At 29.5% G+C, this 11,546-nt stretch overlaps 1 long non-coding RNA gene across 1 annotated transcript; it reads right to left on the minus strand.

Moving 5' to 3' along the window:
- Nucleotides 1-343: 343 nt before the first annotated feature.
- LOC148766404 (uncharacterized) lies at nucleotides 344-2,962 on the minus strand. The gene is made up of 3 exons (XR_016034876.1): nucleotides 2,556-2,962; nucleotides 2,442-2,474; nucleotides 344-819 (listed from the first exon to the last, which is right to left on the minus strand). It is a non-coding gene; the product is annotated as an uncharacterized LOC148766404 (long non-coding RNA).
- Nucleotides 2,963-11,546: the final 8,584 nt, after the last annotated feature.

Genomic DNA, 11,546 nt, shown 5'->3' on the forward strand with positions numbered 1-11,546 from the left:
TTCGTGCTTATGGTGTAGAGACTTGTTGTTTTTATAGGCTTTTCTTGATAAGGAAGTAGTGGAAACCTAATAGGAATCAATTTCCGCCATTTTCCCCTATAGGACTTGTTCTTCGATTTCCTACATGTTGGACTCCGAATTTAGGAATGTTGCGTAAATAAGAATTGTAGCCCTTGAAATTAGCTTTCTAGTGCCGCAAAAATCAGATGATTTAGTGCAGCACCCCCCTCGGGTCGGGCGATAAATCGAACCGGTTTATCGGAAAACTTTATTTAGATAGCGGAAGCAAAAGGGATCTCTTTGTAATTTTTTTAAAACTTTTGAGTATGACCAAAATGTAATTTCTAAAAATCTCTTTTTGGGTTATTTGAAAACTTTTGGAAACCTTGAGAATTTCGAAAACTTCTTAGGGTGATTTTGGTCGTTTAAATTTTTCGTTTCGAAGTAACTTTGGAAAGGGAGATTATTATTCGAGTGCTACGTTTATCTAACTATAGGTTCTAATTTGGGTTCGAGAAGAAATCAGAGTTTAAAGGTGTTTGGTGAATAGGGATTTTCGGGTAAGAAATGCAATTATCAAAATAAGCGGACCAACTATATTACTATCAAAATAAGGCCCGTACTAGGATAAGAGTTTAATTCCCCTAACGAGGAAATATTAGAGATTAAGGGAAACGGAAATACGGAAATTGTTTTTAGTTTACATCACCAAAATAAAACAAGCATAATTTATAGACCCCTCGTACGACCATCCAAAAGCTCCGGTCAAGACTCTGATCCACTACTCGGTCCATTCCGGCGAGGGATTACTACTACTACCTGCAATCAAAGAAGTATCTATATGAGTTATTAAGCCCAGTAAAAAATCCGAATGGATAACGAGGTTTTAAAATATGGTTTTACGTACTTATATTAATATATACACTTAAGCATCACACTTTACCATTGGTCGGCAAACGATCAAACACACACACAAACACTTAACTTCATTTAAGCATGTAAATCGACTCAAATATGGAAAATTACCAAATTACCTTTTTTGTGCAAATGCATGAATGAAAACATTTTCTGTTGTTCGGATCTGTGAAAAATTAACTTCTTTAGTTGGATGATAAGCATATTATTCTGAGCCCGTTCTTTTGGTGGAATCAAACCACCCCTTTATCTATAGTCACTATGGTTGGAATACCGGCCCCCCGTATCCTGACTTATCCAACCCAAGCATTCCATTAACCTTTCATTTCGTAAAAAAATGAAATCTCTTTTTATGCAAGACCATGAGACGAATGAGACTCTAATACAAAAATGACCACTTAACGACATCACAAATATCAATCAACGAGCATACAAACAAAATCCAGTTATCCACATAATATACATATACACACGGCAAACACACACACACACACACACATATATATATATATATATATATATATATATATATATATATATATATATATATATATATATATATATAACCACATAAGTATAGCACATAATTCACAAAATTATTATAGCATCATATTATATATTTATGTATCATAAATTACACACACACAACAGCACACACACACACACGGCACACACATATACCCATAACATGAAGCCCCAAAACACACTTTAATTAGCATTCAATTATCAAACCATGCCCTTAAAGCACCAACATTTTTATCTTTCCATTAATGGAATTTCTCTCACTTTTATTCATTAAGTGTATTAAAAATTCTTACAGCCCCTTAACATAGTTCAGCTGCAGATTTTTAACCATCAATTCACATTCTCACCATTAATACACAAGGCATAATGATTAAAACACAAAAGTTCCATTTATTACACATGCACAACCAATATTTTGAAATAATAGAAAATGATATCTAATAATTCTTAAATTTAATTATAGGTTACCTAACTTACTAAATGAACAGATGCAAAAGAATTTTGCAGTTTCCTCAAAAATTGGATTTATAAAAATTAAAATGCTCGGCAAGTAGTGTTGAAGCCAAAAAGTGATTTTTCCAACAATTATTAATCCCAATCTATGGCCAAATAGAAACTAACAAAAAATCACTTACTTCTACTGAGATTTTAAAGATGAAAACATTTTTCATGCTGAAACTTCAAGAAATTGCAGATTAGTCCTAAAGATTCATAGATCTACACATGCAACCCAAAAAAATCTTGAAAATTCATTTTCTTTTTCCAAAATTCCCAAAAATTAGAAATATTGAATCTTTAAACACAAAATGCTTAGATTCACAGATTATAACATGGATTAGACATGCAAGAACACAAATACCAAGATTAGCACAAGATTTCGAATTTTACACAAAAAGCCCTAATTTTTCGAAAAAAGTGAGGAAATCTTTTAAGTAGTTTTGAAAATTCTTTTCCATACTATGATACTCTTTAATTGCAGCATGAAATTCGAGATTTCTTACCTATCAAAGAGTGTTGGCCGAAGAAAGAAAAACCTTCAAAAGAAAAGAGGGTTTTTTTTTAGAGGAAGAAAAGGAGGATGAAGAGAAATGAAGAAAAAGAAGATACAATGTTACCTCCTTCAAGAAGTGGCTCCAAGATTGAACCAAGTTAGTTGAATGGAGAAGGTAAGAGCTTTGATATCAAGTTGAGAGGAGTTTAGATCTTCCGTAAGAGGGCAAGTGTTTTTGATGGTATTCTTGGCATATTCAAGGGTGAAGCTTATATAGGGGATTTGCATTTTGATTTCTATATTTTTTTCTTGAAGAAATTTGAGGTGGTGGCCGATGGAGGAGGTGGTGCTTCGGTGGTGATGGTGAAGGAGAGACAAGTGGGGATATAGGTGGAGAGAGAAGAAGACATGAGAGTGTCTCTTGAGATTACTTAGCATGCTTGAGTGTAGGATTAGTGTAAATCCTCACTCTTTGCCAAGTGTACAAGCATGCATCTTTTCTAATTTTATTTTCTAATAAAAAAATCACTAATCTCTCTCTTACTCACATAAACCGAACACACACATATATAAATACATATACCTATAGTCTAGAGTAACATAGCTTATATAGCATATGCATATATGTATGCATACATGTACGTAATAGGGGTGGAAATCGGAACGAAATTTCCGATTTCCGCCGATTCCGATCCGAATATTTCCGATTATGGAACTATTTTTTGTAATCCGATTTCCAAAATTCCGATTTCCGAATTTTCCGAAAAAAACGGATCGGAATCGGAATTTGATATTAAATTTTCGGAATTTCCGAATTCCGATCCAAAAATAATTCCGAATAATTCCGAAAATTTCCGAATAATTCCAATTTTTTCCGATTTTTTTATATATTTAAAAATTATTATACCTTTATATATACTAGTAACTCACCCGTGCGATGCACGGTCATCAATTCTAAGTACAATTTTTTAATGACTAAAACACAACGATGAGATAAATCAAGCACATTTATGAAAGAAAAGAGGATGTTAATGCGATGCATAAGGTAATATAAAAAATGTAAATATAATTTAGATAAAATTATCGAACAAAAACTTTGAATAGTTGATATATGAATTCGATATGATATAATCTAATTTTTTTTTTAAACAATGGCAGTTTGATATAATTTCAGTGACGATATAAACAAAATAAATAAATAAATAAAATATAAAATACAAAAATTGTGATATAAAAAATAAGATACATTATCTGACCCAAATGCTATAACTATCTCATCCAATATACTCGGATCCTTCATAGAAATTTAATTATCATATTAGTGTTTAACAACACATATTAATACTAATACTAATGCTAATGCCAATACTAATATTAATACTAATATTAACACATTATTAATACTAATACTAATACTAATACTAATACATATACTAATACCAATACTAATACACGTACACATACTAATACTAATATTAATACTAATATCAATACTAATACTAATACTAATACTAATACTAATACTAATATTAATACTAACAACTAATACTCAAACTAATTACTGATAAATACTAATACTAATTAATAATAAGGGTAAATTACAAACACCCCCCTGAGGTATGGTCAAATTACAACCCCCCCCCCCCCCTCTTGTTTGGATAATTACATCTACCCCCTCAACTATGATTTTTTCTTAGACCTCCACCTTTATAGTGCCAAATTCAACATAGTCATCTAGATTCCGTGAAATGTGCTCTAGTTTGTACTCTTTTTATGTAAAAAATACAGTTTCCGATGCACCACAAACTAATATATACAAGCTAAAAATAACATATTATGATCATCTTGCTTCATAATGTAGAGTTTAAACGGGATAAAACGGGTACAAAAGTGATAATATTCCATATAATCTCGAAGATTCCACTAAATTTGATGAGTTGAGGGGGTGGTTGTAATTATCCAAACAAGAGGGGTGTTTTTGTAATTTGACCATACCTCAGGGGGGTGTTTGTAATTTACCCTAATAATAATAATAATTACTAATGCTAATACTAATGCTAATACTAATGCCAATACTAATGCCAATACCAATACGAATACTAATACCAATACATATATCAATACCAATACTAATACCAATACCAATACCAATACCAATACCAATACCAATACCAATATTAATATCAATACCAATACCAATACCAATACCAATATCAATACCAATAATAATACTAATACTAATACTTTACTAATAATAATACTAATAATAATACTAATACTACTCCTAGCTACTACTAATAATATTAATAATACTAATGCAAATACTGATACATATACTCATATTGATATTGATACTGATAATGATACTAATATTTATACTAATACTGATAGTTGTATTGATACTCATACCGATACTCATTCGATGCACATGCATTACAACTAACCTCACCATACATGCAATGCACATGCATTAAAACTAACCTCAATGTACATGCAATGCACATGCATTAATCGTGATTGAGGGATAAGAGTTTTATACTTGAGGTGTACATGATAATTAAGTAAATTACATGTTGATAAGAAAATCATCATTTAATATACATTCGATCGTTAAGCTTTTAGCCAAACCAAAAATGATAACCAAATCCGACATTTATGATTTGATGACAACAGAATAATTATGGGTTGAATATAATTTAAATAGGCTTAGTGGAATTTCACAACGGTTGATATAAAATAATTTTTAAATAATATAAATGCAAATAAACATTGTCAATTGTCAAAAAAAATATTAAAATCACCATAAAATTGACACAGTTCAATACAAAAATATATTGTGATGTGAAGCAAAATATATCTCAGGTTAAATTTGTATATGATAACAAACTTAAATTTGAATCTCTGGAAATTAAAATTTTTATATATTCCTACATTGATTTGCATGAACAACAATTTAAAGGCAAAAATTCACATTTTTTAAATATAAATCATAATTGTATTAACGTGTGAGATGTATGCTTTACAGTATAAAATTACATATATTTATGAAATATTTTAGCTTTTATGGAAAGAAATCATTACAGATTCATTTACAAATATAAATTTAATTTAGTCTTTAATCATTACCATAATGAGATTAAAGAAATTTGATAAGTGTTGATATTAGATTATTAGTTAATCATTAACAAATACAAATATGGAACAAATAAATACAATAATATATTTAAATAATAATTGAAGAAAAATATATTATTTCTTGAAATCAAGTCCAAAACAATACAATAATTGATTTTTCATAACCAAAAAAAAATTATATAATAATAGAGTAGGAAACTTATACAAAATTGCATGTTTACGATGCATCTTGCATTGCCAAAAGAGAAATTTGCATAAGACATAAAAGGTTTAAATTACAATGCTTGATATAAGTATAAACATTTGAAATTACTAAAATTCATAAGACCTATTTAATGTTTATCATTATTTCAATCTATTTTACTTTTAAAGATTATAAGTATGAAATAAATTTAACTCGAATTATTATACATATGCTAAAATCATACATAAATAATACTTTCATAAACTACCACATAAATAAATAACCCTACAATATAAATTAATATAAAATCATTAAAAACGCCTCACTCACCATTATAGAGTCTTTACCCTATAAAAAATCCATTTGTAATGCATGTTTGTAAGTTGAAGGAGCCGTCCCAAGAGTAATATTATGGTTGAAGATGCTCTTAGAAATTTCGTCTTTTTTTTTTCAGAATTAAAAGAATATACTTTTTATTTTCTGAAGTTTATAAAATTTGTAGACATGTACTCGACGTTATTGTCAAACATTTAATAGAAACAAATATCGCCTATTCTAAAAGAAAATGATAACAATAATTACAATATGGATATATGATACGCGTAAAACCTACGTATGAAAAACCGCAAGTGTACAGTATCGCGTTTTGTAGAATAGTGAATTCCAGATATCGATCCACAGGGAATTAAGTTCCTAAATTTACCAAGTACCGTAATTATACTATCCTAAACTTTATCTAGACGATCGAAAGGGTGGGGGATGAAGCTAAAAAGAAAGAAACAATAATAAAAGCAACGGTCCGCCAATAAAAGCGAGGAATTCCGACGTGTGATGGCTTCTAGGATAAAATCCACCAGTGTACTATCGATAAAGATCTACAAATCGAAATCTATTGTCAATTCTATGTTCGCTAACCCAGACACTAAAGTACCCTAACCCCCGTCTCCAGTGTAGTTAGAGTCTACCCACAGGTCCGACGTCTCCGTTCAGAACCTGATATTAAGAGAGCATTTAGGTCAAGTCCTTAAGGGCTACCCGAGGTGCATCACGTCTCCGTTTCCACAACCCGAGCTATATTTTTCTAAAATCAAACGAGAAATCCTCTCTCGAGTTCATTCCCATTTACAATCAATTCAACTGTTGGCCAAACAATCGAAAGCATTTAATACAGGAAAACATAAACAGAATCAAAGAACGACAAATAGATCACAGATCTGGAAATCAAAATCAATATATACAAGGTTTCATTTCCCTAAAAGAAAATGCTTAGTTCATTACAAACATAGCATCAAAATGAAGAACACGAGAAATCATAAACTAAACGTAAAGAAAAAGCTTATGAAAAACCCGAGTCGAAACCCTCGTCGAAGCTTCCCGCGAAGAACTGGCGAGAACCGAAGAGAAAAACCGAAGAAGAAGTCGAAGCGTATTGAAGATCCAGTCGAAGAATGAGGCTTGCTTCTATTTATAGTAAGGCAAAGCTTCTTGAGGAAGTTTTGCCTTTTTAGATATTTTTTACGCATCCCAGGGCCATATCGCGATATGGGCATCAATATCGGGCGATATGGTAAAATTGCAAGCTCTCTGTTTCGTTTTCTCCCATATCGCGATATGGAAGGGCATATCGCGCGATATGGCAAAAATGCAAGCTCTCTGTTTCGTTTTCTCCCATATCGCGATATGGAAGGTAATATCGCGATATGGTCGCTGCAATAACTTCAAACTCTGTTTTGACCCTTTTGTAGCCCGAATTTGACAATTTTGCATTTCACAAAAGTTGTAGCCCTTGCAGTTGGCTTTCTAAATCCATTTGAATCAGCTCAATCGGAGGTCGTATGAAGAAGTTATGCATAAAATACCGAACGCTGCCACCATCCACTTGATTGCAATTTTTGCTCTTGTTTGCTTGATTCTCGGCTTCGCTTTCAAAATCGTTTCGAATCGGCAAAAATAGCTAACAAAACCTGAAAAAAGAAATAAAACAAGAAACGCATAAAATATACAAATAAAGCCGAAAACTCGTACGAACGAAGACCAAAACTTGAAGAATTGATAAGTGAAAATCATTCAAAATGAACACTTATCAATATATAGTTCCGCATATATATAAGGTGCCGTTCTTTATAGACGTGTACTCGACGTTTATTAAAATATGGATATAGCTAACAACTTAATATATATTTAAAAAAATAATATCTCATATTAAAAATTTATAAGGAATTATATACATATTTTGTTGAATTATCTACAGAAATGTAATCGAAGTTAGTTCCTATTGAAGTAAAAATAATTTTTAATCACGTATGAAAATGAAATAAAATTCAACATAACGTTAATCTATTCCATAGTTGTTAATATATTTTTTTATTGCCAAAAATATGAATATCTGACAGTGGAGAAAAGTTAAGAAAATAAATTGTGTTAAACATATTTAGTAGCAATTTAATGGGCTTAATCCCAGTTTGCATCCTTGAAATATAAATAATTGATACTTTGCATCCTCGAAAACATTTATAGCACTTTGCACACTCGAAACACAATGAATTATGTACAATGCACCCCAAATGAATTTTTATAGCTCATGAAGGTAATTTAATATTTTTAGTGTTATTTTATAGAATGCCTAATGTCCAATTATTTTTTTTATTCATCAATCCTTTCGAAACTATAAAGTGCACAAATAAATCAACATATTAATTTTTTTTTCACAAAAAATATATTTAAGCAATTAGGTATCAAATTATTTGAAAATTATATTTTCTTCAAAATATTTCTACCAAATATGTTCACTAATTACTTTAAAAAAATCATCAATCAAATAATTTAGTGAGAATATTTTTTTGTAAGAAAATATAGTTTTTCAGTAATTCATTGTGATTTTTTTTTTCGTATTTTGTACGCTCGAAATTATATTGGGGTTGAAGAAAATAATAATTTAATTTATTATTTGCACACTTGAAATAAAGAAAACCAATACAAAATGATATTACCCTCATTAAGTTTTAAATATTCAACTTAGGGTGTATTGTGAAAGATTTATTGTATTTTGAGAGCGCAAAGTGATATTAATTTTTTTCGAGATGGTGAAACCTGAAATTTATACTGATGGCGAATAGTGCAAAAATGTAATCAATATTTACTTTAGGAAACTATATTCAATTTATTAATTACAACTTAAATTTGTGTAATCAAATCAAAAAACGTGTACCAATATAAATGTTGCTCTCATTGACTCTTTAGACCTCGAATACTCATTCATTTTTTCATTATTATGGTTACGTACTCAAAATTTCAAAGATTAACCAACCTCAAACAAAAAACAAAAAACAAAAAAAAGAAAAAAGAAAAAGAAAATTAGGAAGTATACAAAATACGGTATAATTGATTACAAATTTGTATTTGTGATTTGTGATTTTTTTTATTGAACTAAATATATTGATTGAATTTACAGTTGTGTATAATATATTAAAAAATGAAAATAATGGATAAATTAGGAAAGAGAATATTGATTAGACAAAATATGATCAAAATTAATATAATTTATAATTGATATTTCATAAATCAATAATTACCATTCGCAAAAAAAAATGGAGTTAAGTTTGTTAAAAAAATGAAATCAATATAGAAACAATCATTAATTTATAAATTCCAAACTTAAAACATTATAAAATGAAAACCCGTATCTCACTAAATCATGCAATTAAATCTATTCCATGGTAGTTAATCTCGCGATATATCGCGATATATATCGCGATACGGTACGGTTTCAATTAAAACGATACAACTCGGGCTTCGTATCGATTTTTCATAAATATCGGAAAATATCGCGATATATCGTATCGTATCGCCGTATCGCGATACGATACGATATTTACGATATTTATCCACCCAAAAAAAAAAGAAAAAAGAAAAAAAAAGAAGGAAACTCAATCGGCTGCAAAAAAAAAAAAAAACGAATTTGAGCAATCTCTTCAACATCTCAAGATTCCCAAACCTAATTTTCCCTCTTCTCTTCAATTTTTTCAACAATCCTCACAATATCTCAACTCTAATATTTAATTTATATTGATTCTTTCGTTTTGTTTGAGATTCAACACCAATTGGAACGGGCTTGCGATCTACAACCCTATTTCTTCAAATTTTCGTTCAATCAGGGCTGGGTTTGTTCGTTTTTTGTCATGGGTTTGTTCAATTTGAGGTGGGCTCGTTGATTTGTGGTGATTGGTTCAAATTTCAAATTAGTTGGGGGGTGTTGTGCTATTTTCAGCATTGGTTGGGGTGTTTCTGCAACTTTCAGCATTGGTTGGGGTGTTTTTGCAACTTTCAGCATTAATTGGGGCTTGCTTGTACAAATTTCAGCATTGTTGGGGTGGTTCTTGCATTTTCCAGCATATTTTGGGTGGTTCTTATGTGTGTGTGTGTATATATATATATATATATATATATATATATATATATATATATATATATATATATATATATATATATATATATATATATATATATATATATATATATATATATATATATATATATATATATATATATATATATACCAGTTTAATAGTTGGTTAAATATCTTATGATACGATACGATAAACGATACGGTACGAGATGTGGAGCAAAACGATACGAGATATATTTACGATCCGATAACCATGATCTATTCACTCACTCATTAACCAACTAATTTAACTAAATCCTAGCACTAATTAACGCATGCATTAAGTTGATGCACATATCACATAATAAGTCAACATTTTTATAAGTTAATATCTCGTAAATAACTTTGAAGGTACGTGATGCACTATATTTATCAGTTGAAATATCTATGTGAATGCATAACAAAACCTGAATGATAAAACAAACATACATAGTCACGAAGAAAAAATAATTTGTAGATGTAGTGGCTTCAGACTCTCGTTTGTCATATCGCCAATCGATGCCAGTTCTTTGTCGTCAAAATGAGAGAAAAATCTATTAACGAATTTGAACTAAAAATCACAACTACGTTGCAATATGTTGATATTGATACATTGTATTAATATATAATATATATTGAATGATTCAAACCTTTTTTTCTTGCGCCGCTTCTGGATTCATGATGTTAGACGTCCAAATGTTTGATTTTAATTTGCATCAAAGATAATATTCAATGATGACATTGTCATTCCTCTCTTCTATAAAAGGCTATGAAATGCAATTAATAAAACATGAGGAATATCAAGTATAAAAAAAAATAACAATTTAATGTATACAAAAAGTAAATTCGATAATCAACATAAAAAAAATTACACGACAAACATATATACAAAAAAGAACCGGTAGAAAAATAAAACAAATTAGCACAGCGACATACATTTTGTTCGACATGAAAAGTAATGGTGGAAGAGAGTGAATCAGAGGTTTATATAGTTGTGTTTGGATGATAAAGAAACATAAAATCAATTCAATATGGTAATAATATCAACAACATTAAAGACATTAAAATTGGATATGAATATGTTTCTATAAGTAATCATTTTAAATTGAGACTATTGACTTTGAATTTTTTAGAAGATGATTATGAATTCGAGAGATTAAAAAAAGAGCATAAAATATAAGATTTTTACCAAAATAAAAAAATAGAAGAAAATAGTCCTCAATTATATATAGTAGGATAATATATTAGAAAACCCATATTATATTTGCATATTGCAATTAAGGAATTACTAATGCTTATTAAAACATGGAAAACGTAAACATGGTAGTATCAGAAAAATATTTTCGTAAATTTTGTAATAGAATATTTAATTA

Source organism: Erythranthe guttata, chromosome 12, assembly GCF_056151865.1.
Source record: "Erythranthe guttata isolate IM_541 chromosome 12, IM_541, whole genome shotgun sequence".
NCBI classification, from domain to species: Eukaryota; Viridiplantae; Streptophyta; class Magnoliopsida; order Lamiales; family Phrymaceae; genus Erythranthe; species Erythranthe guttata.